Genomic DNA, 27,068 nt, shown 5'->3' on the forward strand with positions numbered 1-27,068 from the left:
AAGACGGCACTAATTAATCAACCAGGCACTTCATTGAGAGTCAGTGGTGTAATTGTTGTTCACGGTGGATAAATACTAATTGAATATTAAGAACATATTTGTGCAGAAGGCGTCACTTCGGAAGCAAGCCGTGCCCTTTGTCAGCCAGATGTTTGGACTCGTTATGGAGGCTGAGTCATTAGCTGGGAGCGCCCTGGCATTCGGGCTCTCTGCTGTTCCAGTAGAAGGAAGCCAGCAGGCACGGAGAGGGACAGGCTCTCAGGCAGTAAAAGGTGGGGGTGGGGAGGGTGTCGCCACCGACAGACCTGGGAAATAATGGTTTTATTAAGCAGATGGAAAATATGTATTAAGCTTTAACTTAGGCAATTCTAGGTGTGATTTAAAGCACCGGAGTATACCTCCTTCTCTTTGAAATCCTTCAACTATCTAGTTTAATCCTAGCCAGGGAGACAGGCAGGGCAGGAACTGTAAACTCCATTTTACAGATGGGAAAATTGAGGCTGTGTGAGGCTTGCTCAGGATCACGAAGCCACAGGATGCCAGGCTCCTTGCCTCCGGCTGTGGTTTCATCCCAGGTGGCAGGTAGCTCAGGCCTGGCCCCCAGATCCCGGGTCAGCTGAGGGGCAATGACTCTCCCCTCGGTTCTTTGGAGACCCTGTGTCTCAGGACTGACTTGGTGCCCAAGAGTCAAAGCCTTCCCCAGCTTTCCAGCCCTCCTTACTAGCTCAGCCCTTCATGAAGTCACGCAGTAAAGATTGGAGGCTCTGAAGCCAGAATTCTTGGAATCAGAGCTTAGTCCAACCTCTTACATGCTAAGAAATCTTGGGCAAATTACTTAAGTTCTCTGTGCCTCAGTTTCCAAATGACAAATGACAAAAAGCTTTCCTTTCCTTCCCCTCACCACACAGTGAGACACGGATATGTGCCAGGGATGCTGCTTGTTAGGAAGAACATGTGCTGCCCTCTTAGCCAGATGCTCTTGTGCAATGCACAACCTGCCCAACTGTTTGTGGCAGCCTTGCTTCCAGGGTAGTTATGAGAGTAAATAAGATATCATTTCTAATTTATGTTTGTAATCCTCCAATTTTCTGACCCTACCTCCTCAAGAACTGGGCATGACTTTGCTGTTACCACACGCTGGTGAAAACCTCCTTTACAAGGGCTGATAAAAGGATGTTGACACATGGAGCAAGAACACGAAAGGAGACAGCTCTTATCACAGCACCAAAGGCAGCAGAAGGTCTGCAGAGCCTGGTGACAAAGTGCCCTGTCCTGTACCCTCAGAGGCCCTGAAGGAGGAGCCCTCCTTCTGACCTAAGTCCAGCCTCTGAGTCACTTGGTCTTGGGGAGAACTAGCTCACAACCTTGGGAAACTCTCAGTTTGGCTCCCCCAGAGGTAGGCTCTGAGACCAGAATTCAAATCCAATTACACTCAAGATTAATTGAGAGGGGAACCTGGGACACGCTGGGAGGTGGGAAGGCAGTCCCATGGGTGATGAGGGCTCAAGCCCTTTAGGGTCCTCTGGAAGGGGTGCAGAGCAAGCCCACGGTTACTCCACCAGGGGCTTCCAATTCAGGGCTGCAGCATAGGAGGGCAACACTGACCTGTCATGGAGCTTGGGGATACTCCTGGCTTGACACTGAGCTGGCAGGCACTGTGTGTAAAGGGCTTAGGGGATATGGCGGCACTGAGTCCCCTCAGAGGACGCTGAGGTTCAGAAGGGGTTAGTGTCTTTCTCATCATCACAGAGCTACTGAGTGCAGAGTGGAGTGGCCCCAGAGCCCAAGCTCCCTGGCTTGCATGATCCACGCTGTTGGAAACCCACCGGGCCCAGAGGGGCCCACAGTCTCTTGCCTGATTGTCCCAAGCCTCCCCATTTCCTCCTCTGAGGACATTTGGACCCATTTCCCCAGGGCTCCCAGTCATAGTCCTGCTGTGACTTACACCCAGCTCAGGCCAGTGGCAGAAGTGGGGGCAAGAGATAGGCACTGGCCTTTGGCAACCACCCAGGGCCTCTCTCCCACTGCAGTGCCCTCCTAAGACTCTTCTTATTAGTCAGGGTCTGGGTAAGCACCCGCCGTCCAGGGACTTTCAAGGACAGATTAGGCTCTCTAGAGAGGATCCCAAGGGGCACCATCAGCCAGTCAGCGGGACCATCTTCGTAGGACAGAAACTGGTTTGAGGACAGTGGCAGAGCTCCTTGGTTCCCCTTCAAAGTTCTGATGGAGGGAGCAGTCCCTGTCCACTGGGAACTCCTGGTCTGTCTCCTCTACCTTCCCGGCAGGGTAGCAGGGTCTGAAGAAGCCCACAGTGACACACAGAAACACCAGACAGCAGCTTGGCACTTGGGGCAACTTGGGGCGGGTGGGGCTGTGGTGGATGTGGGCGCTCTGCTCCCGGAGCTGTCAGAGCCCAGCCCAGGCAGGGCCATGCTGAGGAGGGCGAGGCCGGGATGGCGAGAGCCAGGAGCCATCTGTGTCTCACACCAAAATCTCTGTCATTTCTTGGACCTGGCTCTGTCATGCTTGGACCTGGCTCACAGCAATGTGGGGATCTAAATGAGGCAGGCATCTCCTCAGGGTCCCTGGGGCTTGGTGATATCAGCAGAGTGATTTGGGGGTGACATCAAGGAAGAGCCCTCAGAGGGGCTCACGTCATGACCCGCACAGCCTGTGGTGTTGGGTCTCTGGCAACCAAGAAGAGAGGCCAAGACCGCCCAAGGCATTGGCCCCGAGGCACACTGGGGGCCTCCCGCCCTCGGCAGTCTCCTCGTCACAGCTCCCCCTGACCCCCTACCCCCTGCTACACCAGAAGAGCTCTTCTGGGAAGCTGATGACATCAGAGGTGCCCCAGGAAGCCACCCGCCCCCAGGGAGACAGACAGACGGGACTATTTATATGGAGGAAATGCAGCCCTGTCACCCTCAGCTCCAAGTTGCCTTCTGCTTCCCCTGCTTCCCCCGCTCTGCACCCAGGCTGCTGCCTATATTAGGAGCTTGGCAGATGGAAGGAGCCAGGACCCTCCCCCACGCCCTGGGCTCTCTGCACGTGCCAGGACGGCCCTGAGCCAGTGGCGGCCTGGCCCACCCTTCTGGGCTGACTGCCCCTGTTTCAGACCCTAGCGGGTAAGGACTCCATGTCCAGCTGATTCGGAGGGGGGAACAAACCAAAGGGAGCCATAGAGAGACGATATGGAGAGGTGGATGATGGCCAGAAGATGGGGAGTGAGGAGGGGGTCCAGGGAACAGATTGGAGAGACATGGGGGTGGTGGGGGACCAAGAAGCAAGGAGGAGAGGTAAGATCTGAGAAGGAGGTATAGAGCAGAAGAGAAGCCAGAGGTCTCAGGGGTACACATGCCCCCATACACTAGCATGGCCACTGTGTGCAAATTAGGAAAAGGCGCCCTCTGTGGGAGGACAGAGTTAGAAAAGGATGTAAGTCAAGCGTGTCTGCCGGTGAAGAGAAAGTCACCCCTTTTCCCAGAGGATGTGGCCCCATGCCAGGTCACGCAGCTTGGGGACCAGGCTTCCCTATTGTAGTCCCATCATGGCCTGGACAGATTGTGCCTGGCAGCCTGCTCCTGAGTCCCCAGCAGGAGGAGGGGCGGAGGAGGTCAAGCCTGCCTTGGGGCCTGAGCTCAGAGCTGGGGGCTGCTTTAGGTGGACCGCGACATTCAGCTCCCTGGCAGCCAGATTCTGATCATCCAAGGGGCAATCCGTTGAACCATGTTGGCTACTAGACAAACTATTCTTACCATCACCCCATGGAGGATTCCAGGCTAATCAGGGAGCCCACGCTCACGAGGAACCCACGGCGAGCTCCAACCTGGTCTACCATGAGGTCAACAACAAGTCCCCTGCACCCCACTTCTGGTATCAGGAGCTGTTTTGCTCTCCCAGAAGCCCTAGAGGCAGGACGAGCATCTGGCTCTGTCTCAGCATCTCAAGCCCCACTGAGACCCCTCCTCTGTCCCCCATTTCTTCCTGTAACCAGCAAGAGGGGGGTCTCTGACCATCCAGGTGACTGGGGGCACTGCCGCTTTGATTCCTGATTGTGTTCCATGGCTTTGGCCCTAGGAGGTGGGAGACTGAAGTGCAGTTTGCATTTTAATAAAGAAAGTTGTATTTTGGTCATTTGCATTTAAATAAAGTGCCACTTCCTCCCTCCTGCCTCTCGGGGCTGATGGTGGCACCTTTGGGAGTGGGCTGCCTAGGCCTTCCCTGCCTGGCCCCATCCGTCAGCCTCAGTGGGGGTGACGGGAAAGCAGGGATCCTCCTGCCATTATTCAAGGACTCTCCCTGTGGGGCTCTGGAGCCCAGGACCACGTGCCTGCGTATGCGTGTGCCAACCCAGGATGGGCACGTGCAAACCCACAAGGGGACCCCTGCGTGAAGACATTCACAGATACCACATAGTACGTGCACTCACACCCAGACACCAAAAGTGACAAAATGCCCTCTTGCCTTGGGCTGGCCCAGCTACTACCCCGTCCTGGGAAGACTAACCTCAAAAACTTACAGCTGTCTACCCACAGACCTACTGTTCTGATGATCCCTGGCTCCTAACTCTGGGCTCAGGAGAAGGACGATGTGAGTCAGGACGACTGAGATGCTTGGCGGAGCAGGGATGGTGAAGTGATGGGGATCACTACCTAGCACCACCCCAGTGTCCCTAGGAGCCCCCCCCCCCCCCCGCCACCACCACTCAGGCTCTGCTGAGCACATCCTGGGGCTAAATGTTTCCTTCTTCCTTTGACCTGCTGGGTTGCTCCCCAGTGGCTGCAGATTTGCTTTTCCTGGCTAGAGCTGTCTCCTGAATCAGCTCCCCGGGCCGCCTCCCCCCCAAGCCTCCCAGACTCTCCCAACTCCAAGTTTCTTCAAGACAGCATTCTCTCTCCTCTTCACGCCCTCCCCTTGGTCCCCGCCTCCCCATCTCTGCCAGCTGCGCTGAGGGAGGAGCACAGACGTTCACAGCACGAAGACCAGCCTTCACTCCCAGCACTGCACGGGGACAGCTGCGCCTATTCCTAGACGTGTGAGGATTAACAAGTTCCAGAGTCAAACGCTTGGCTCCAGGTCGGGGCTCAAGAAATGCAGAATATCAGACATCACTGCAGAGCCCTGAATTCACACGGTCCTCCTCTACAGGGTCCCAACATAGCCTCCGAACCAACCCCCACTGCAGTCCAGCATAAGGGATGACAGCCCGGCCTGGAGGCTCTGTCCCATCACCCCCTGGAGCCTCCAATTCCCCATCTGTGAAATGGGCACTATGATGTCTTCCTCACCTCCCTCCAAGAATAGTAGAAGGAGCTGATCAGCGAAAGTGTGCTCGTGCTGGGGACGTTATGAGGCAGAATAGGAAGGCGTGCCAGGGCTGCTTGGGGCCCAGGAGGGATAGGCCCCTTGCTGGGTGGAGGTCCCAGCCCAGAACAATGGGCATTTCTCTCCCTAGCAGCCAGGACCGTGGGCTATCCCAGGCCCAGTGGCTGTGTACCTGCTATACCCAGGAGGGCCTAGATGCTATCTCTGTCCCCCCCGGCCAACTCCAGGATGCTGATGATATTGTCCTAATTACAGATGAGCAGACTGGAAACCCAGGGTCTTTCCATAGTCTCAGATGCCTGGCAGGCTGCACAGAAGGTTGGAATCTGGGCTGAGATGAGAAGCAGTACTGGTGACAAATTGTATAGCTATTTAGATTAGAGCAGAAGGGTCTGGCCAAGGCCAAAGCCAGAGCCCTGAGGCAGGAATGTGCTGGGCTGTTTAAGGACAAGGAGGCTGCTGCGGTGTGCGTCCTCAGCCCTTGCCATCGGGGTTCTGGTAAGCCTAGTTGCCTCTAGCTCCCTTGATCTCCTTTGCTACTGTGGACGCTGTCCATGGTTTTTATTTTCTGTGTGTGCCGTAGTGGGCAGAAGGCTGGGAAGCAGGGCCTCGGGCAAGAGGTGCCCCAGGGAGCATAGAGACGCCAACCCAGGGCTCCCTGAGCGGGAAGGGCAAGGATGCTTGTCCCTGGGATACAGCCGTAGCATAAAATGGGGAAACTCAGACTACAGAGCAGTGAGGATGGAGCTTGGCCAGTGAGGCCCAGTTGGCCCAGTCTCAGGACCTGCTTTCCAATGGTTTGGACCAGATGCCTTCCTGGCCTGGCCATCTTCATAAATGCCTCCAGACTCACGAGTTAGGATCTTAGAAGATTTCCCCTTCCAGGGCATGATTAGAATGCTACCCCACTCCCGCAGACAAGAATGCCCATGCAGACACGACCCCCAGCCTAGCCTCGATGGACCTGTCTCACTATTTGCAGACATGGCCCATGGCCCAGCCCTGGCCAGTCCCCTTAGCATGCTCCTGGACATCTGCAGGGGTAGAGCTTGTGGAATGCCTTTGCCTTCCTGGCTGAAGAGCCAGATCTTTGGGCAAAAGCCTAGAACTAGGGAAGCCCCAGCCTTGATTAAAATGAGTTATAATTTATCGAGCATCCACCATATGCCTAGTCATGTACCAATCACACTATTTTCTCTCCACAGAGGCCATATGAAGCAGGTAAGACTGTATCCATCTTCCAGGTGAGGAAACTGAGGCTCTAGCAGGTTATGCGATGAACCCAACACTGGAGACCAGGCTCATCCAGGCCACTTTGACTCAGACCCTACCCTGAGCTATATTCATGCCTTCCCTTCCTCCCTTTCTCCACCCTCCTCCACACCTTCCTGCCTTCCATCCATATTTGTTGAGTTCTTGCTTTGTGTTGGGCCCTCTCTTCACAATGGCCCCTCACTGCTGCTATGCCATAGAGCCTCTGGCATCCGAAGGAACCCAAGGACCCCTCAGAATAACATCTGTACATCCACACAATATAAGTAATAAGAGTCAAAGGAAACTGATTATATAAAATGCCATTATCAAAATATTGAGAAATTGGGATGGCATAATACATGGTTTCTTTATTAATGCACTAAATAATAAGATTGAGCAGTGGGTCTAATAAAACTACCATCACTTTGAAGTAGGGTTGAGCATAAATGATATTTCAAGACTGGGGCTGCAATTATGATAGGATTTGAAATTATCTGTGATTTCGGTGTGTGACAGAGCCCCAGGGTTCTGTGACAACTACTATGGCTTGTCGCTACCAGGCACAGTGAGGAAGTGCTAAATTCCAACTAAAAATGAGTAAAACAAAGACATAATTTTTTTTCCTTCCCATTCCCATTCACTGACCCCCTGAATACCCAGGGATCAGTTGTTAATCCCTGGACTGGAAGCCTTTCCTAGGAGCAGGAGACAAAGGGAAACAAACAGCTACTAGCCAGGGGGTGAAAAGAAAGGGAAAACCAGCAAGGGGGAGGTCAGGGAGAGAGCCCCGGGGAACCCTGCTAAAGTGAGGGAGGGTTCTTGGGGGCATCTGGGGGAAGAGAGGATGGGGAGGAGGCCACTGAGGTGGGGGGAGGGGCCCAAGTGGGTAGAGAGAGGGGGCCATGAGGTTGCAGAATTTTGAGCCAGGCTCAAAATCAGGAGTCATCCTAGGAATGGAAGGGCAGTGAGACCATGGGGGCAGGCGGTCTGACCAGTGTGGTCACAGGAGCGCTCTGGCTGCATGGAGATCACCCACGGCATTCCTCCAGGCTCCTATCCAGGGTCATGGCAGTGGGGGTGGGAGGAGCAATTGGATTTGGGTGCAGACTTTTCAGGCAGAGTTGGCAGGAGCTCTGATGAGGGTTGCAGGTCAGAGAGAAAAGGAGAGACTCTCCTGCCCTACTCCCTGACCTCACCCAGAGAGCTGGCGGGAGACCAAAGATTCTGGGCACTTGGTCCCACTGTGCAAACTCTGGTCCCACCGTCTATCCTTACCCCTCAAGGTGTCCTGTGGAAGCAGAGGCAGGAGGCAGGGACAAGTGGGGAACCCCCACCAGGGGCCAGATTGCCAACTCAGCCCTCGGGTGTTTCAGAACAAATGCTCTCCCTCTCCCATCAATCAGTATTGCCTTTGACAAAAGTCTTTGAGGACACCTTCCTGCTTCCTCTGCATAGTGTTGGCTTTGCTAAATTACTTGCTTTGCCAACACCCTGGGATTTCCTCAAGAGATTACTTATCTGCTCTGTTGACACGGATGTCTTCTATTTATTCTCATTTCCCAGGCAGCTCAGGAACGTCCTCCAACATACCTCCCCCTCCTCCAGGGTCATTTCCAAAGACAGCTGCAAAACTAGGAGACTTTGTCCCAAGCTGGAAAACAAGCCACCCTTAGTAGATGCTCAGAACATGCTTGTTGACTGAATGAATGAGATAAATAATAAGGAGAGAAAGACACCTTGCAGTCCCAGAACATGGGATGCACCCAGAGACCCAAGTGAGATCAGGGGGTTGTCCTGGGTCCTGATGCTGAAGCTTGGTTGCCATGTTGGATTACCCATGCCCTGCCCCAGAGTCTGCTGGATGGCAGAGGAGCTGGTGGTATTAGTTCTTTTCTGTCTCTCTATACTCACACCCGTTCCTCTGTCCGTCTCTGCCCCTCACCATGGCCATGCTTTGTGGCCATTTGGTTCTCATGAAACAGGGTGCCCTCCCAGCTCTCCCCCAACAGGGCTGTCTCATGGGACTTCCAACTCCCTGCCCCTGGAGGGGTCATAGCCCAGGAAAAATGCCCTTTGGGATGCTTGGGGAGTCTGGAAAATTCCTAAAGCCTAGATCAGGGGTTGGCAAACCATGGCCTGTGGGCCCAGTCTGGCTCACCACCTGTTTTTGGATGGTCTGTGAGCTAAGAATGGTTTTCACATCTTTAAATATGTGAACAAGAATCAAAATAAGGATAATAGTTTGTGGTGTGAAAAGTATATGAAATTAAAATTTCACTGTCCATAAATAAAGCTTTATGGGCACGCAGCCATGCTCCTTCATTTACGTATTGTTTACGGCGGCTTTTGCACCATGTGCTGGGTGGTTGTGACAGACCGTATGTGGCCTGTGAACTTCAAATATTTATATCCCGCCTTCCCTGGAACAAGTCAGCCGACCCCTGGCCTATAGGCCAGGGAAAGAAGGGTGTGGTTCAAAGAGCATTGGACGGGTGGTCCCCGGGGGATCTGGGCAAACCCCCTGTCCTTCCTGGGACTACTCTCTATTGGTATCAATGGGATCAACTGGTGGCCTCCCCCACTTCCAAATCTGAGACAAGACAGACCCTGCCAGCGTCTCCTTCCCCGTTCCCAGGTATTTATTACCCCTAAACACCTGCTCCCGGGGCAGGGCCCTCTGAGTGTGGTCAGGCCCGGGAGTGGGGGTGAGGGGGTTTCTGGAACAGGTGGAGAATGCCCAGGCTGGGGCATTGAAGCCCTTCCTCTCGCCTCCTACAGTGGCTTTATTAATTGTTTATATTGAAGTCTGTTAATTGGCAATAACCAGCGCGCTGAAGTGTCTTTTAATCACCCCCTCTAAGGGCCCGGAGGCTGTGAAGGATTGGTGGATTCAAAAAAGTGAGAAGGAATTAGCACCCCCCATCCTCTTCATTATCACAGTTAGATAAACTGCCAACACCTGTCACACAAATGGAGCGGGAAAGAAACCTGGCCACCCTTCCTGGCCCTGCCAGAAAATTCCATGGGTGAGGTGAGACGCAGGCAGGACCCCACTGGGCATCGGCACCCACAGCCCCTCCTACCCAGGCATGCACCCGCGCATACCCACACCCTCCCCCACACACAGGTGTACACATACCCGCGGATGCCTCCTGTGCTGTCCCAGCACACCCATTCAGTCCATAGGCACTTCTTGAGCACCTACTGAATGCCAGGGGTTAGGCTCCCTGGGATACAATGGTTCTTGTCATCAGCAAACTGCAAACCCATAGGAATCAGACCAAACAGGGACATTAGGACAATGAGAGAAGACTCTGTGGGGTGCTGTGGGAGGCCAGAGGGCCAAGGACTCTGTTCTTGGGGTACAGGGTCTCTAGATCATACAGCCTGGCCCAGGGGCATATGCGTGTTGGGTTTGTCTGCCCAGGCTCCTGGAGCTCCCGTCTCACCTCAGGCGAAGTTCTGTGGGACCCACATTCCTACAGTTCCTGGGTCTCTGTCACTGGGCTTAGGGGGAGGGCAGCAAGGGGAGCTTTGCAAAAGGCTGGGGTCTGGAGCAGGGGGTGCTGCTGGGGTGGGAGGGGCCACGATGGGAAGCTCTGGCCGGCTGGCGAGAAGCCAGTGTGAGGCCCGACACACTGTCCTGAATAACATGCTGTGGCTCCCCGTTACCAGGCTTATGTTGAAGCCCCTGTGACATCTGAGTGGGGTCTGCCACCCTGCCGGGTCTCTCCTGTGGCCTCCCATAACCCACCCCTCGCTCCAGCCCCATAAGCCCCGGGGGGCCTTGTTTACAGATCAACCACTCTGTGCTGCTCCCATAGGCCCAGATGCCTCCCATCCCTCCTGCCGGGATCTGTATGGTTTCTTTTCATGGGGGATGGCGGCAGAGGGGACCTGCCCTGTATAGCCTGGTGCCAGATAGAGAAGGAGCCGCTTCCATGAGGAACACAGGAGCGTCTGCACACAGGAAGAACGGGTCAGAGAGGGGACCATTCCCCATCTTTACACAGGGGACAGTGGTGTCTTGTTGACTGTGTCACCGCAGTGTCCGCAGAGAGGACGTGGCTCAAAGTTGCCAGGACTTGAGAAGGTGCCGTCTGCAGCCACCTGGGCCATCCCTGTGGGGTCTCCCTGGGGATGGGGCCTCTTCGAGAAGCAGAGGTCTCTCGAGCAGATGGGGGGGACAGGTAACAAGCAGAGGGCTTAACAGTTGAGGTGACCCTACTCCAATTGGGAAAATTGCCACAGGAACTGCGCTCCCTTGGCGACTGTCTACACATCCAACTTCTCCTCCAGAGGACGGGGAGTGGGTTTTATTTATCGCCCTGTCCCTGGCCAGGGTCTGGCACCACAGAGGGGCTGACAGGGATGGTTCTACAGCTTGTCCCTGATACTCTGGTGCCTGATCAGAGCGGTGGTCAACACAGACCCCAGGGCCTTGGGGCCTAGGCAGAACCTTCTCCAAAATGGCACTGCTCCCAGGAGGCCCCTGAGCTTCCGTCCTCGGTCCTCAAGGTGACCTCCTGTAGCCCAGCAACTTGGGGGCATGACTCATAGCTGGGCTGGGGCAGGTACCTGGGAGCAAGGACAAGGGAGAAGTCAAGGTGTATCCCTCTGATGTGCCCCTCTCCTGGAGAGCAGCCTGGGCTGGCCAGCCAGGGGTGGCGGGGGGTTGGAGGGCAGCTCTGCACATCCAGGGCTCACGTGTACCAGGAAACTCTGATAAATGAGTGATCAGACCCCAGGGATGTCACTTCCTCTCTTTAAACTCCAATTCCCTCAACTGTCAAATCAGTATCCTAGGTCCGACCTTCAGTTTCCCTCCCGGAGAGCCCCGGGGGGCTCCCATTTTTACGGACTGGAAGCCCAGGATCTTCCGTGAGCCTACAAGACCCTGGGGGGGCCTGGCTCAGCTGCTTTCCGGCCCTGCTTCCCATCTTCCTACACCAGGCACCCCACATCCCAGCTGCAGGGAATCTCTCCCTGTTTCCTGAGTGTGCGGCCCTTCCACATTCATCTGGGCTCCTTCCTCAGGTTCAAATGCTCTTTCCCATCTAGCAGCATGTGGCTCAACCATGAAGACTCTGCTCCTTGACTTTCTTCTCACTCCGTGCGGCCACCTGATCTGTGGCGCTCCCCACCTGTCATCCTCCCCGTGACACAGAACTTTCAGAGAAGCCAAGCCATGTTGGCTATATACCCCTGAGACCTACATAGAGTCATCCATGGTAACACTTTGCCAAGGGAGTGAGGGGGCACAAGGGCTTTCCGAGGTCTACTCCGGCTATGGGATCCCAATATGGGGGTGTATATGTGGGAGGAGATGAGACTCAGTAGTTGGGCAATGGGGAGGTGGTGGAAGCTGTGTCCTTGAGGAATGACCCAAAACTCTGCGACTGCCCCACAGCTGCCCCACAGCTTTCATAATGGGCCCATTAAGAGAGTCATAGGACTAAAGCGTGAATTCAATAGGATTAGGTTTGACCAGGAGTAATAAAGACAAAGTATCAATACGTTAAATCATACAAAAGTACATTTCTCCTTCATGTAAAAGCCCAGGGTCAAGTAGTTCAGGGATGACATAGCAGTTCTGCACTACAGTCCTCAGAGACCTCAGCTCTTTCTTATTGCTTCACTATCTATGGTCTCCCCTCCAGGGTCACCTCATGGTCCATAAGGACTGCCACAGCTCTCACCATCTCATCTTCATTCCACCAGCAGAAAAGAAAAAGGGCTGAAGAAGAAAGGGCCAAGTGCGTAAGCCAACTGTCTTGAAGCAAAATTCTGGAAGCTCTACATATGTCCCATTGGCCAGAACTTAGATAATCACTCCTAGACACTCCAGACAGCCAAACGGAAGACAGGGGAACAGATATTTGGAAATCAGTAGCAGCATTTTCCTCAGGGCTCAACTCCTGCATTCAGTGCGTTCTCCCTTTTCCACTGTTCCTGGTTGAGTACCCAGGGGGATGTGGGCTGGGAGTTTGTCCCTGTCCAATTTCTCTGTGGACGTAACCCTACAGGGAGACAGTGCTGGTCCACCTGCTATAGCATCCTCTGGCCCAGGGCAGGGTGAAGTGCGGGGGAGGACAGCCTGAGCTAGTAAGGCATGCTGGGTCCAGGAGACAACCAGCCAGGCCTGGCTGGCTGTCTCCCCATAGCCTTGTTCTCCAGATGCAACTTCTGATGAGGGCAGGACTACCACTGGTCTTTCTTTTCAGCGGTCAGTATTTCCAAAGTACTGCAAGTACTGAGAAGCAGGCCAGGCGCTGGGTGCACAGAGGAGCCCAGGGAACCTGTAGGTGAGCTAGAGAAGGTGTACATGTGCCTGTCACTGCAGAGAACAAAGAGGACCCAGTGGTATTCTGCCCCTGGCCCCTGAGGCCCTGGGCTAGGGAATCCCCCTCTTAACCCGCCTTCTCCTCTCCCATATCTCACCTTCTCCTCTCACGGCCTGGCTGGTATCAAAGTGAAGCTTGTCTTTAGCTGCTCCTTGTCCCCACCAGGTCCTTCCCGACAGGCCACATTTCTGCCTCCTTTATTCTTCACACTAAGTGCTCCGCAGAGGACAGCCTTGAGGAAAGTCTCTGCTATGGAATGTTGTCTGATAGCTTAGCTTGATTGATTGATTGATTGATTGATTCATTCATTCATTCAACAAATGTGTTTGAGGACATGGGGACACAACAAACACACAGTTCCTGCCCTTGGGAACTCCTGTGCTGGGCTAAGGGCCTTGCCTCCAGGCCTCAGCTCCAGCCACAGAATCCCAGTTTTTACTTGGGGATCCCCCACCTCTTTTTTAGTCTGTGTGGGTTGGGTGGCTCCCACTCCCAGATCAGGTGGCCACATGACCCCAGTCTCACCAAACCCATCAATGCCAGGGGTTTGAAGAGGTGTTCTCTTTCTGTGGGAGTTTTCCCGCCAGTAGAAGGTAAAGCTGCGGGGGCCAGGGGTCTTCCCTGCCTGCCCATGAGTGAAGCCAGCTCCCAGGAGTAAAGACAATCCTGATGACTGCCTGAGCACCTGAATCCAGCTGTACCTGAAGCTCCAGACTTTACCTTGACTTGAGAAAATAAGTCCACCTCCCTCCAATGCAAACTGAGCTAATTTGTATACAGTTTCTCTGACTTACAGCTTGATTATTACAAGGGTTTACGATGTCAACTCTCCATGGGTATTTGGATTTAAATAGAAAGAGCTCTGGAGATAGAGACATATTTAAGCCCTAAAGGAATAAGCCAAGGAAAGGAATATATCAGAATATTTAGAATAAGTTAGCCTCTCCAGTGAGCCCGGGCAGCTGGCTCCATCCTCTAGCCGATTTACTGATGAGCCCCACATCCACTCTGTCTCTGCCCAGACCTCTTTCCAGGCTCCAGAGCTACACTCTCCCCCTAGCTTCCCACCAGACATGCCCACCTAGACAGCCCAGTACACAGCCCACCTGCTACATGATCCAAATCTAATACCTGTGCCTCTTCCCTGCCTGCCTCCACTGTAGCCCTTCACCAACCTCAGCCCCAGTCCCAACGCCTGCCAGTCCAGTGCCCCGACCTGGGCAGGCCTACCCCCGTGTTCTGGCTTCCTTCCCTGCCCAATGCCTCCTGTTCACGGTGCTAGTGTCCTCTTATTCTCTCCCCCAACAACCAAGTCTGCCCTCTCCCCATGAATTCCTGGCAGGACCTCCTTCTAAACGCAGGTGTGTTTGGAACAGACTCTTTTCAGTCTCTAGTCTTCGAGTGGGGTGCTATGGCCTGGCAGGACTCTTCCAAATGGCCCAGAAAGGAGAGGGCAGGGAACACAGGGAAGAGCCTGGTTCCTGGCGCCTTGGAGAGTCTATGTTGGAGGGAGAAGTCCAGTGCCATCTTGGTGATCCCCTGAAGGGTGGAACCTTCCAGAATGTCCCACTCTGCCCAGTGCAGGCTAGATTTGGCTGAACCTTGTTGGGCCACACTTACCTCTCTACCCTTGAGGCCAGGGGTGGGGATGAACGATACTCTCATGACAGGAGGGGAAAATGTGGGGCCTGGAGGACCCTAATGGGGACAGCCCCTGCCTTCCCAAGAGGCCTCCTTGGCAAAAGTGGAGGAGGTTTTTGGTCAGGAACAGAGGTGCAGGGAGGAGGCAAACCTCCAGGGCAAATACACCTATCCCTCATTCGGTGACTTTAATTAATTTCTAAAAGCCCAGCCCCTGGCTGGAAAGCCATAAAGATGAAAAAATGTTTTCATTAATTTTAATGAAAAAATTACAGTGTGTTCCATCCCATACCAAGACACCCAATTTCTCACAGATAGAAAAACATAGTAATTGTACAAGGGAAACATGTTTATGGAAGGAATAAACCACCACCTGAAATTAAACACTGTGGTCGGTAACTAAAATATAACGTGACCAAGATTTCTTCTTCCTGCAGGGGAAGGGCAGGGTCCTGCCATAGGTGGGAAAGGCGTGGCAGGGGTGGGACGCCCCCCCAGCCCCCCCAGCCCCCGTCTCCCTCTGCACCCCCCACCAAGGAACCCACTTTCAGGTGGTGCCTTTCTGGGCTCGAGGTTATCTTGCGCTGAAAAGTAGCTAGAGAAAGCGGACTTCCGGCCAAAGTCAAGGCTTACCAGAGTGCGCACGCAAACAGATGGACATGCGTGGGCTGCCGCTAGACGGGGTGGAAGCTTCCTACTGCTTCTGCTTCGTTCCGTGCACAGTAACAAAGCAAACCGGTTTGGTCCGTGCAGATGCGGTGCCCCGCTCTGATGTATTTATTATTCCACAGGATGACCTCTGCCTAGAGACGGCAGAGATGAGCAAACAGGTGGCTAGAGTGTCGGGTTTTTTTTTGTTTTTTTGTTTTTAAAGATTTTATTTATTTGTCAGAGAGAGAGAGGGAGAGAGCGAGCACAGGCAGACAGAATGGCAGGCAGAGGCAGAGGGAGAAGCAGGCTCCCTGCTGAGCAAGGAGCCCGATGTGGGACTCGATCCCAGGACGCTGGGATCATCACCTGAGCCGAAGGCAGCTGCTTAACCATCTGAGCCACCCAGGCGTCCCTAGAGTGTCGTTTTTGAAAACAGCATGCAGAACTCTTACTTTTTGGTTGATTTCATTATTGGGTTTGGGGGTGAAATGGTTTTATCACAGAAAAAAGGGGAGAAGTTGTTTGAAAAGTTGTGTGTCTTGTTTAAGAGCCACGAGGGCAAAAAGTCTCCAAGTGCAGAGCCTGAGACAAAGGCCTGTATCTTCCCAGAATGCCGCTCTCAGGTTCCCAGCCTTGTCCGGAAGGGACGCTTACCCTGCTGTCCACCCTCCTCCCCCTGGGTGCCCTCAGAGTGGGGGGATGTAAGAGGAGAAGCCAGCCCTCCTGGGAATTCAGGAGAAACAGCTAGGGCTGAAAGCACATGGGTTTTCCCTTCTGCCCTCCCCCCCAACCCCGGTACCATAGCTTCATCCCCTCCAAACAGGGGACCCAGAGGAGGAAAAACCTCATGAATAGGGTTAGAGTCTGAGCTTATAAAATTCAAGCCAAAACATGGGCCTGTGATTTTATAATCATGAGGGGAGGGGCAAACCTGATTCCTCTCCCTGTTCTCCCACTGTGGAGGCTGCTGTTTGTGGGGTCCAGCATCCATTTCCCCCACTTTATGACAATAAAACCCCATATCTCCTTTAGAAGACTGCCCCTCTCTACCCTTGGTTGTGCTGCTAGGGCTCCTTTCAGCCCCAGGGCGGGTGGTGGCGGGTTCTGGATGTCTGCAACCAATCAGTGAACTCCCCAGCCACAGAAATTGATCCATAAATGGGTACATGACCCAGTTTAAGCCAAGGAAGAGACACAAAGATGCTGGGGAACTCCAGAAAAGGAGACTCTCTGTTTTCCCAAGAGTTGCCAGCCAAGTTGCACTTGCTGTCAGCAGACTGGAAGGCAGTGGGCAGAATGCTGATGGCCATTCTGTGGGGGCCAGAGAGGGTAATGTTAGGTTAAGATCTATACCATGGAGGGCACAGGGGAGTGGCAGGAATAAGATCTTTAGTGATATCACTGGGCTGCTGGATCCAGCTTCACCTGAAGCAGCTAACTTCGTATTTTTTCAAAATTGTATGAGGCCTTCTACTTTTTTAGCCAGAATTTTCTGCTACTTGCTACTAAAACATCCCCTCCTAATATTCCCAGTTTCTGCATCAAAGAGTACAGAGAGTCCCTCCAATGTGGGACGGAAAGGAGAAGCCCTGACACAGAGTTAATCATGGGGTTACTAAAGATGGAGCTTGCTGGGCACACCCCACATATGGTTGGGGGCACCAGTGGCATCTGATTTGTGATGGATGGTTCAGGCTGCCAACTGCTTGGTGAATCAGTCTCTGTGGAGCCTGAGGCAAGAACCCATTTCCTTAAAGGAGAAAGATCTAGAGACTCCACCGGGACTTTCTCCCTGGAGAAGTGTTTGCCTGTAGTACTGAACCCTGCCCCAGACACTGAGCACGGCTGGGCAGGCACTGAGGTCAGAGGGGCTTACGCCACAGTCCAGGCCCCTGCAGAGCCTCTGTGGGTTTGGGACACGACCCAAAGCTTGACGCTTAGAAAAGATATCAGCAATGTTGACCTCAAGGCCGCTTCCAAAATCCAAAGAAGTCCACCAAGTGTGGTGCCTCCATTTCAGAGGCAGGAGGTTCAAGTTCAGCCAATTCTCCTTCACCTTGGAAAGAATATCCCAATATGCCTCAGATCACGGGCTGCAGGAGCCTCACTGAGCTGGCGGACCCTGGATTATGTCCCCATCTCTGTCACGTACATCTCACCAAGACGTCTAGTGCACCTGTGACACGTCCTTCTTGTTGGATGCTGTCACGGTGTTGCTAACACTTCAGAGCACAGATGATGGGCAGGGGGAAGCCCTGTGGGCTGGGGAGGGTGTTCAGGGAGGAGCTGGAAGGCCAGCATCCTGTTGGGAGAGCTGTGACGTTCTCCTGCTGCTTTGGTCAGGAGCAAGCGACCTGCCTTTGATGTGCTCTGTTGGTTGGACGGAGGGCGTCCCATTTTCCAGATCAGCCACTGAACACCAAGTACTAGGGCTGAATTAATTTGCTCTGCCAGGGAGACCCCATTTGGAACAGCAGCTGCTCACGGAGTCACCACCTGCATAAGGTTATAGCAAGACACAGCGGTTTGCTGAGGTCTGGCTGCTTTCTGCGTTGGCTGGACGGTGGGACAGAGTGACAGTGTGATCAGGACCATCACAGCTCTGTGTTTTGGTGTCTGAGGGTAGCACTCAGCTCTGTCGTGTCCTCGGGTCATGGTGCTGCTTTGGTTCGCTGTGTCTGTAGGTAACAGGGGTGTGAGGGCTTCCTCCAGGCCCTTCCTCTTGTAATAGAACTTAGTTTTCTGTTCGGGAAGCTGGTGTGGGTTTTCTGTCACCCATGAAGAGCTCCATTTCCCCTGTGAGACATCACCCATGGAGGGGGTTGAGGCCCCACTGAGCTAGCGTGGGGTGACTTCAGGGGGGGCACAGTTACCCCCGAACTCCAAAGTCAGCTCTGAGCTGGGGCCATGTGGCATTCCCATCCCCAGGAGTGAGTTAGCCAGGTCCTCGCCTAATCACCCCCTCACCTCTGTTCTCAGCAACCAGGGAAAGGGCAGCAGTGTCCTTTGAGGGAAGCTGGCTGGAAGATTCGTCACATCCTCCACGTGCTGTTGCAACAAGGTCCTTGCTCAGAAGCACTGCCCACCCCTGCATCTGAGAGGCCCTGGGTCGGAACCAGTCCTGGACTGGGAATTCTATCCCCATCACAGGTCCCTGAGGGAGCCTGTTACTCAGCAAACGGAGAGGTGAGGAAGGCCTCAGTGGGCTCCATGCTCATCCTGTCCCAAAGGACCCTTGAGCAAGTACCCATGCCCAGTGATCTCTGCCTCCCACATGACCTTTGCCTCTCAGGGATGAATGTGCCTTCTATCTTCACATGATGATTTTCCTGGGCAGGGCCCCCAAAGCTCCTTGCTTCCACCCGCTCTAATATTAGAAACCCTGTTGCAAGGAATTCCTCAACTACGGAGAGCAGGTAGGTGAGCCCGTTGTAAAGACTTGGAAATTGACGGTTGATACGGAATTTGATCAGTACTGGCCACGTTTCATGCGTGGCCCCGTGGCCCTTGCTGTGGCGCTGAGTCCTCCACTGGGCTTGTGTCAAGGCGACAAGCGCCAAGCGGCTCCCAGCCCTGCTGTGCCTGGCAGGGACACCGGGCAAGCCCTGTCGTGTCCATGCAGGGTTCCTCTTGCGAGGGAGTTGGGGTCGAAGACATCCCATTGGCTTTGATGAATGGATCAGAATTGCACTGCTATCTGGGATTCTTCCTAGCAAGGCTTCCTCCCTCCCCTCTGCCCTCCCCAGTGGTCAGGCTGCTCTGCAATCTGGTGGCCCGGCCACCCCCTTCCGCCTCTGTCCCCGGTTCCCTTCACAGACGTTTCTGGGTCCCCTTTTGATGTCTGCTTTCCTGGAGGACTCGAATTCACTCATTTCATAGGTTAGGTTGGATAAGAGGTTCGTGGGTGTTTGTTACATTATTCTTTGTACCTTTTGTCTGAAATATGTTACTGATTTTGGTTAAAAAAAGAAAGATTATGATCCCCTTTGGCTGGCAGGGAAGGAGGAAGGGAGCACCCTGGCATGGATGGGGATTGACAGCTCTAGTCAGCATTCTTGTCTTGTTTTCCTCCATTCCTCTCATTATGCCAAGGATTTTTCTAGGCCTTTTTTCCCAATTAGCGAGGATCATCATTTGGCCCAGGTTCACATTGGTGACTTCAGCAAAATGTCAGAACTGGTGCCAACTGCCCTGGAGAGCACCCCCGAATGCAGAATTTCTGGTGACTACACCCATCTCCATCAATGTAGCTGAATCCACGTTCCCATCCCTCCTGGCTTGGTGGAGGCACCCTCAAAATTCCTTCCCACGTGTATCCCTCATACCTTAGAAGTACTAGCTAGGGTCTTCCTACAGATCAGTCCTCTGATTCTGCATTGTACCATTTGGACATGGCACCCAACTCCCCAAGATTCTGGGAGAAATTGAAGGTGGGTCACAAGGGAAGTCAGGGGTGGAACAGTGAGCCACCTAGGGGCTTAGTGTCCTCGCAATCTTCCCAGGTATCTCCGTTCCAACGGGATCTGAATGTTTACTGACCAATGCCCGCCCTTCCACTGAGGGGCGCTGGTGAGGTTGGGAATTCATTCCGTAACTTCCCAATCAGTCTGTAAGTTCAGTCTTCAGCAATTTCAACTCCCTGGCTATGTGCAATAAAAGATTCCTTCAACATGGTCATCTGATGGCTCTAAATTGTATTCTGTGCCTTGGGGCAAACGTTTTGATTTGCACCTGTCATTCGCTGGCTTTAAATTATCCAGTGTTAGGGACAAGCATGCAGCCTATGGGTCCAGCACCTGTCATCCTTCATCCACTGGCTGTGGCGGCTGCCACCTTGTTCGCTTTCAGCTGGGATGCGGTCCTGGGTGACTGGAGGGTAGAACATGGTCCCTTCGGTTAACCTCTCTTCTGTCCAATCACAGGAACCCGAGCTTTCCTGATGTGGGCCTTGTGGAGTTACGAAAACCAATTCCAAGTTGCTCACACATCCCGAAGGGTTTCATGAATCTCACTCTTGGTACTGATTTCTGAATTGGGAATATTTGGTTGAAAGTTGATTCTGAGGATGTGAAACAGGAGTGGGTGATTTATTGAAGAGGTGGCAAAGCAGGTCACAGAGGGAGAGGGAAAGCTAGACCACGGGCCTTGGGCTGGAGGGGAGCAGGGGCAGCTCAGGGGACCCGAGGAACATAGTCTTTCTCGAGTACTGCCCCAAACTGCCTCAGCTCTTACCACCTTCCATCCCTGTGTGTCTCCAGGAGAGATGCAGATTCTCGAGAGAGGTGCTGATGGGACTAGACTGTGTCACGGACCTGAATCAATGGTGAGGGACACAGTGATGGGACTGGCCACCTCCCAGAGGCCACACAGAGCCAGGGAAACCGTGCCCCCCTCCCCTGACCAATGAAAAGATGCTGAGCAGATAAAAACCAGCATGGGTGGATTCCATACACACTCCCTTTCAGTTCTGAGCCTTTTGGTATTCTCTTCCCTCTTCCTGGAGGGCTTGGCTCCCCTGCAGGCCTTGGCAGAGATGTCACGACCCCTAGGGAGTTTCTGTGAGGTTCTACACCCAGGATAAGTGCCCCTCCTAAGTGATGCTATAGCACTTGTTTCCCTGCATTGTTGTTATCTGTTTACTTGTCTTTTTCCCTCACTGGATTGGGAGCTCAATGATAAGAGGAATTGTGTTTGCCTTGGTTACAAGACATAAGCCTCAAATCCAAAGAATTCATGGTCCATAGTAGGACCTCAGTAGCTGTTTGTTACACGAGTAGAGGTTGAAGAGCTGTGACCTCAGGGAAGCCCCTTCCCTCTGGGCTTCGATTTCTTATTCATAAAACACAGAATAATAGTATGTCCTGTTCCAGAAAAGTTTGACGCCAAGAGATAGAAATCCACTCAAGCTAGCTCAGCAAAGGGGGACAGGGTACTGTGAGAAATCAGGGGTGTCTCACAGAACCTGAGGGCTTCCCCAGGGGCTGGGCAATGTTAGGCACCAGCACAGAGATGGGTTTTATTTTGTTCCCTCCCTGGGCTGTGTGGTCTCACGCCGCTCACTGTTCCAAGTTCCTGCTTCTTGTCTCTGTTCATGGACGGCAGGCTTTCTTTAGCCCACCTGTCTTAGGCCTTCCCAGCTCTGGCTTCATGGGCTGGGTTCCTGGGAGGCAGACTCCGAAATGGAGAAAGCAGGTTTGATGATAGCTTTTGGATGGCTCACTGGCTCTGTGGACCACAACCTCTTACTGCTGGCGAAACCCTGGCCAGGTCACTGAACCGCTCCATCCTCAGCGTCTCCAACAGTGAAATGGGGAGACCTCTAATGTCTCCACCATTAGGCGAGTTTGTAGCACCAGGTATATGGGAAACGCTCAACAAATGTTAGTCAGTATTATTACCCTGATGATCAACAATTCTGATGGTGGTGTTTGAGGCATGCGGTGTCAGGGGCGAGGCCTCTGTTGTGCCCCCATCCTGTGAAGTTCTGCCTTGGAAAGTAACAGCTCACTAAGCGACAAGCTTTGTGGTTATGGGATGAGCGCCCTAGAGACAGGTGGGTCAGAATTTGGTTTTAGTTTGAAATGTTTGGAGCCAGAGGGCGGGGCATTTGGGTGTGGTCATGTCCCATCTGGTGGGGAGTGGCCAAGGTGGCCTTTAACTTGGGGGATGGGGCAGCTCAGTGGGTCAGGGGGAAGGGGGCACTGGTATGTGACAGTCTGGCTGAGCCCCCTTGGGCCAGCTGGCACTCACTGCAATGAGTGAAATTTGGCTCTGGGGCCCAACGCCTCATTTCTCTTTTTTACTGTTGGGGAATCAGAACAAATTGATTGTGAGAAACTTTAATAAACTGATACAATGTGGTGAACAAAAAAGGCGAAAGAAGGGGACATATGTGTTGGTTCTAGTCACAGGGCCAGTGGTTAATCTCAGCTTCCTAACCTTGTCCCAGTGGTGGCTTAAACAACGAAGCAGAGTGTGTGTGGACTAAAGGACCCCGCCTCTCCTCGCTGGCTTTCTTAGCGGAGCCAATGGCCCGGGGAACCCCGATGCCCTCGGGGTCCTGGGATGGTGTGCGGGCCAGGCCCCAGATGGGTTCAGGGCATCCACGTACCACCCCCCATGCCTACAGACCTGCGCATACCCCCACAACACGCACATGCACACGTGCACATGGGCCTGTGTGCCCCACATACATACTGTGCATGTGCGTACCTACTCACACACGTGCCTGAACATGCTTGCTGAGACGGCGAGGCAGCCCTCCGACCCCAGTACTGCACATTCTCACACACAGCTTCACCGCACCCCTGCCCGCACAGGCCTGAGAAGTTGACCTGACCCCTAGCCTCTGTTTCCCCATCAGTAACATGGGTATTGGAACAGGTAACTGCGGCTTGAGCCCTTCTCACCAGGTCTCTGGTGCAGACACCTGGCAGAGAGACTAAGGGCCCAGCTCTGGAGTCCCACTGCCTGAATCTGTATGACCTGGGGCCAGTTCCTGAACCCCTCTGTGCCTCAGTTTCCCCATCTATAACCTAGGGCATCGCAGCTGGGCTTGTTGTGAGGGTCCAATGAGTATATAAAGCACGGACAACTATGCCTGGCCTGCAGTGAGCACACACAAGGGTTAGCATTCTTGGTGGCAGCAGGGGGTTGCTGGGGAGAAGTGGGGGGATCCCCTAAGTCAGGCACATATTGTTATCCATGACAAGGCCCTCTTCGGACCACTTTCATCAGGTTATCTAGCAGATATCAGATATATCCTCTAGAAGTCTCCAGGTGACCCTACTGTGCAGTAGGTCTGAGAACCGCCCTGTCAGACAATTACTGGGAGGGCACCAGGTCTGGGGTGACAGGCATAGCCCAGAAGGACGCCACCTGGGAGTCTTAGCCGAGAATGACCACGTACTGGAAGAAGGGGTAGAAAAGGGGCAGAACAAGGTTAGGGGGTAGGTGGTGGTGTGGCTGAGGTGGGAGTGGGCCTGGGGCTTAAGGGGCATGGGGCACCCCCTCAGCTATTCACCTGCCACCCCACCCTCCTGGCTAGGACGCTCGCTCCTCCCAGCTGCCTCTGCTCTTCCTCTCCTGTCTCCTGGGGCGCCTGCGCTCCAGCTGGTGCCCGCCTCGTTAATAAAGGCAGATTGCTGCTCTGCTCGTCCCCAGCACTCCTGACGGGGACATTAATATTCCAGGGAAGATTAACTCCCCCTCTGCTCCCTCCCCTGCAGCCGCTGGGCCCTGCCTGACAGATGAGGGCCTCTGGCTCAGGCAGCGATGGCACCTGGAACCCAGGCAGGGGGCTGCCGGGGATGACTTCTGCAGCTCAGGTGCTTTCCTGCCTCTGCGGGCCCTTCCATGTTTCCCCTGTGAAAATGGAAGAGCATGAAGGAGAGAGCTGGGGGGCTCAGCGAGGCTGTGTTCAGTCCTGGGGCTCTGGAAGGCATCTAAATTGGTCTTTTCTTTTTGGCTCAGAGAATGCTCATGACTTTCCTGCGGTCATGTGGCGAAGGTAGAAGCCAGGACTCCTGACTTCAGGTGCAGTCACCTTTGCATGTCAGATCCTAGGGCCTGGGCAAGCAGACAGCACCCCCTTCTCCCCCTCCCCAGAGGCCTCCCTGTGTGGGGGGCAGACAGGTACAATAGGAATGGTATCCTGTGGGAGCTACCTGCAAGGTAGGGGCCTCTGTGAGCCCTGCCCGCCTCACTGTGAGACCTCCACCTGGGCCTGCTGTACTTAGGGAGTGGGGTGTGTGTGTGGACCGTGGGCAGGATGGGACCAGATGTGCTGTCCTGGGGGCCCTGGACCCGGGCTCCTCCCTCGGGTGACCCCTGGTAACTTCTTCCCTGCTTGGCAGTGGCCAGGGGTGGGTTGGAAGGAGGCAGGAGCTTTGAAGGAGAGTGGGAGGCGGCAGAAAAGGGAATCCAGTCGCTGAAGATTCTAATTTAAGGACACGCCCCTCCCTCCACTCCCGTCTCTTCTCTGCCAGCCTCCCGCCCCAACCGTGTACACACACCACCTCCGTGCTGCTCCTACCACACAGCACGTGCCACTAAACACCCCCTGGGCATGTACACACAACACACAACACACACACCCACACAAACCTCACGCACACTCAAGGGCGCATGGAACTCATCCATTCCTGGGCTTTCAAATAGCACAGAAACACCACTGACACCCCAGTCTGGGTCTGGTCCAGTCTGTCTCCGAGCTTCAGACTCCTATCTCTGCAATATTAGGGCCTCCCAGGAAACACCTCCTGGTATTCTTGTCCCGGCCAGTCCCCTCTTCTGGAACCTGGGTCAACCCAAATCACGTCAGAGGGGATGCTGCATGGGTTTGGAGATGGGGCATTCACCGCCTTACCCCTGGGAGAGTCCTTGGAATCCAACCTCCCATAGCTCCCACCCACCTGTTGGGGGTGTGTGTGTGGAAGTCATCTTGAACCTGGAGTCTTCAGATGACTTGGGCCCCAGCCGTCGTCCCCTGACTGCAGTCTCGGGGGGACCCCATGCTAGAAATGCCTGGAGAGCCCAGAAAACCCGTGAGACAGAAATCGTGTGTGAAGCCACTGTTTGGAATGATTGGCAATAGAGAAATCAAATCTGAGATGAGTTTGGATGAAACTTAAGGCAGAAGAGTCTGAACGTCAGGGATGCCCCGCTGGGGCACTTTGGGTCGTCTTGTGGGACCAGTGTCAGGGTAGGCTGAGCTTTCTTCTGAAGGGAGCCAACAGTCCCTCATCCAAGGCACAATGAATCTGGGCAAAGGAAAGGAGGACATGGGACTGATTGGGTCTTAGACCAAAGGGTGTTAGTTGGTCCCACTGTGGACAACAGAAAATTCTCAAATGGCAGTACATTTCTCTCTTACAAAAAAATGCCCAGAGGTAGGCAGTTGTGATATTGTGATTTATAATAGGAAATATTTTGGGGCGCCTGGGTGGCTCAGTGGGTTAAAGCCTCTGCCTTCGGCTCAGGTCATGATCCCAGGGTCCTTGGATGGAGCCCCACATAGGGCTCTCTGCTCAGCAGGGAGCCTGCTTCCTCCTCTCTCTCTGCCTGCCTCTTTGCCTACTTGTGCTGTCAAATAAATAAAATCTTTATTAAAAAAAAAAAATAGTTTGTCTTTGTCCTCTGTGCCCGGCACAGAGCTTCTGATGGTTTCTTTTGTTATGTTAATGAGGTAGCTTTTGGACATTCCCACCCCACTGACCTCTGGGGAGGAGATTCTGTGAGCTGCATTAGCAGTTTAATAAAACCCAAAGAGGGGGTCCTGTGAATGTCTGCTTTAATCGCTGGAAGGACAGGTGACTGCCTGGACTTGGGATTGGCATCCGAAGTGGGAGGAGCCTTGGGACGGAGCCTTAACCTGTGGAATCTGATGGTATCTCCAGGTAGACCAGGTCAGAATGGAGTTGTGTAGGCCACCCCAGTGGTGTGTTGGAGGACTGCTTGGTGATGTGGGGAAACCACACCCACCCACCCTGTGTTGAAATTGGATGCAGAACCCTTAGCAGTCGAGGCTGATGTGGCATGCTTATGTCGGGCGGTCAGGCTCCAGCGCCACCACTTTGCAAACTAAGGGATGCTCTTCACATTTCTGTTTGCCATAAAATACAATGGAAAGGGTGCCAAACTGGAGCTGGGCCATGTAAGGTTGCCAGACTTTTCACTCCATCGTGTGTGGCTTCCATTCCCAAGGTCACCCTGCCTCGTGATCCAGAATCACTGCTGGAGCTCCAGATAGGACATCTGCATTCCAGCTGTCAGGAAGGAGGGACGATGAAGGCCACACCTCCTCCCTGTTTAGACACTGCTTGGAAATGACACTTACTTATACCCCATCAGCCAGATTTAATCATATGACCATATCCAGTGGTAATTGGGTGGGTGTATGTCTAGCTCAATCAGGAGCCTTCAGGGAGGCAGGGAATCAGGGAATAGTTTTTCCCATGCTTGGGACAAGATGTTTGAGGAAGGAGAACAGCCCTTTCCTGACGTCTGGGGAAGCAGGCATGTTGGTGGCAAGGAGCCTGAGGAGTCGACTCTTGAGGACACCTGAATCCACACTCTGGGTCTCCCAGAAACAGAATCCTCTCTTCTGGAAATCTGCCAGGCCTCCAGTGGATACTGTCCACAGGGAACTCACCCCCAGTGTGTCCAAGATAGACCAGCTCACTCCCTTTCCCCTCCTCCTACTCCAAGCCCACTGCCCCCAGGCGTCAGTCTTCCCCGGTGTGTTCAGCCCAAGTCAGACACCTGGAGACAGTTGGACTCCATCTCACAGCCTCCAATCCAGTCACCAGGTAGCCCCTCCACCCTGTCAACCTCCCCTCCTTCTGCCTCCACTGGGTTCCTGTACCCTTGCCAGGATCACCACGGCCACATCAGGACTGTCCCTCCTCTGCCTGCCTGTTCTAAGCTCATTCTGACAGACTCATTTTCATACACATGCAGGTGGCTCAGTATGCAAAGTCTTATTACCTGGTCCTCCCGGGGCGATCCAGCTCCTCTGTCCACATGGGCTGTCACTGTCCCGGACCCTTGGGCCCTCACATGGGACGCCAGTCTCAGTCTGCCATCCCAGGAGCGTTCGTTTCCCCACTTACCACACGGCGAGCTCCTTGTCATCTGTTAGGGCTCAGCTTAAGTGTCACTTCCCGACAGTTGAGGCTTCGGAAAACAGTGTGGCCGATTTTTAAGAAGTTAAGTTCATCACAGGACCCAGCAATTCCACTCCTAGGAAGCTACCCAGGAGAAACAAAAAACACCCATCCAAGCAAAGGCTTGCTGTGAAATGTTTGGAGCAACTTTGTTCATGAAAGCCCCAAATCGGAAGCAACCCAGTTG

Source organism: Mustela erminea, chromosome 4, assembly GCF_009829155.1.
Source record: "Mustela erminea isolate mMusErm1 chromosome 4, mMusErm1.Pri, whole genome shotgun sequence".
In the NCBI taxonomy this organism is placed as follows: domain Eukaryota; kingdom Metazoa; phylum Chordata; class Mammalia; order Carnivora; family Mustelidae; genus Mustela; species Mustela erminea.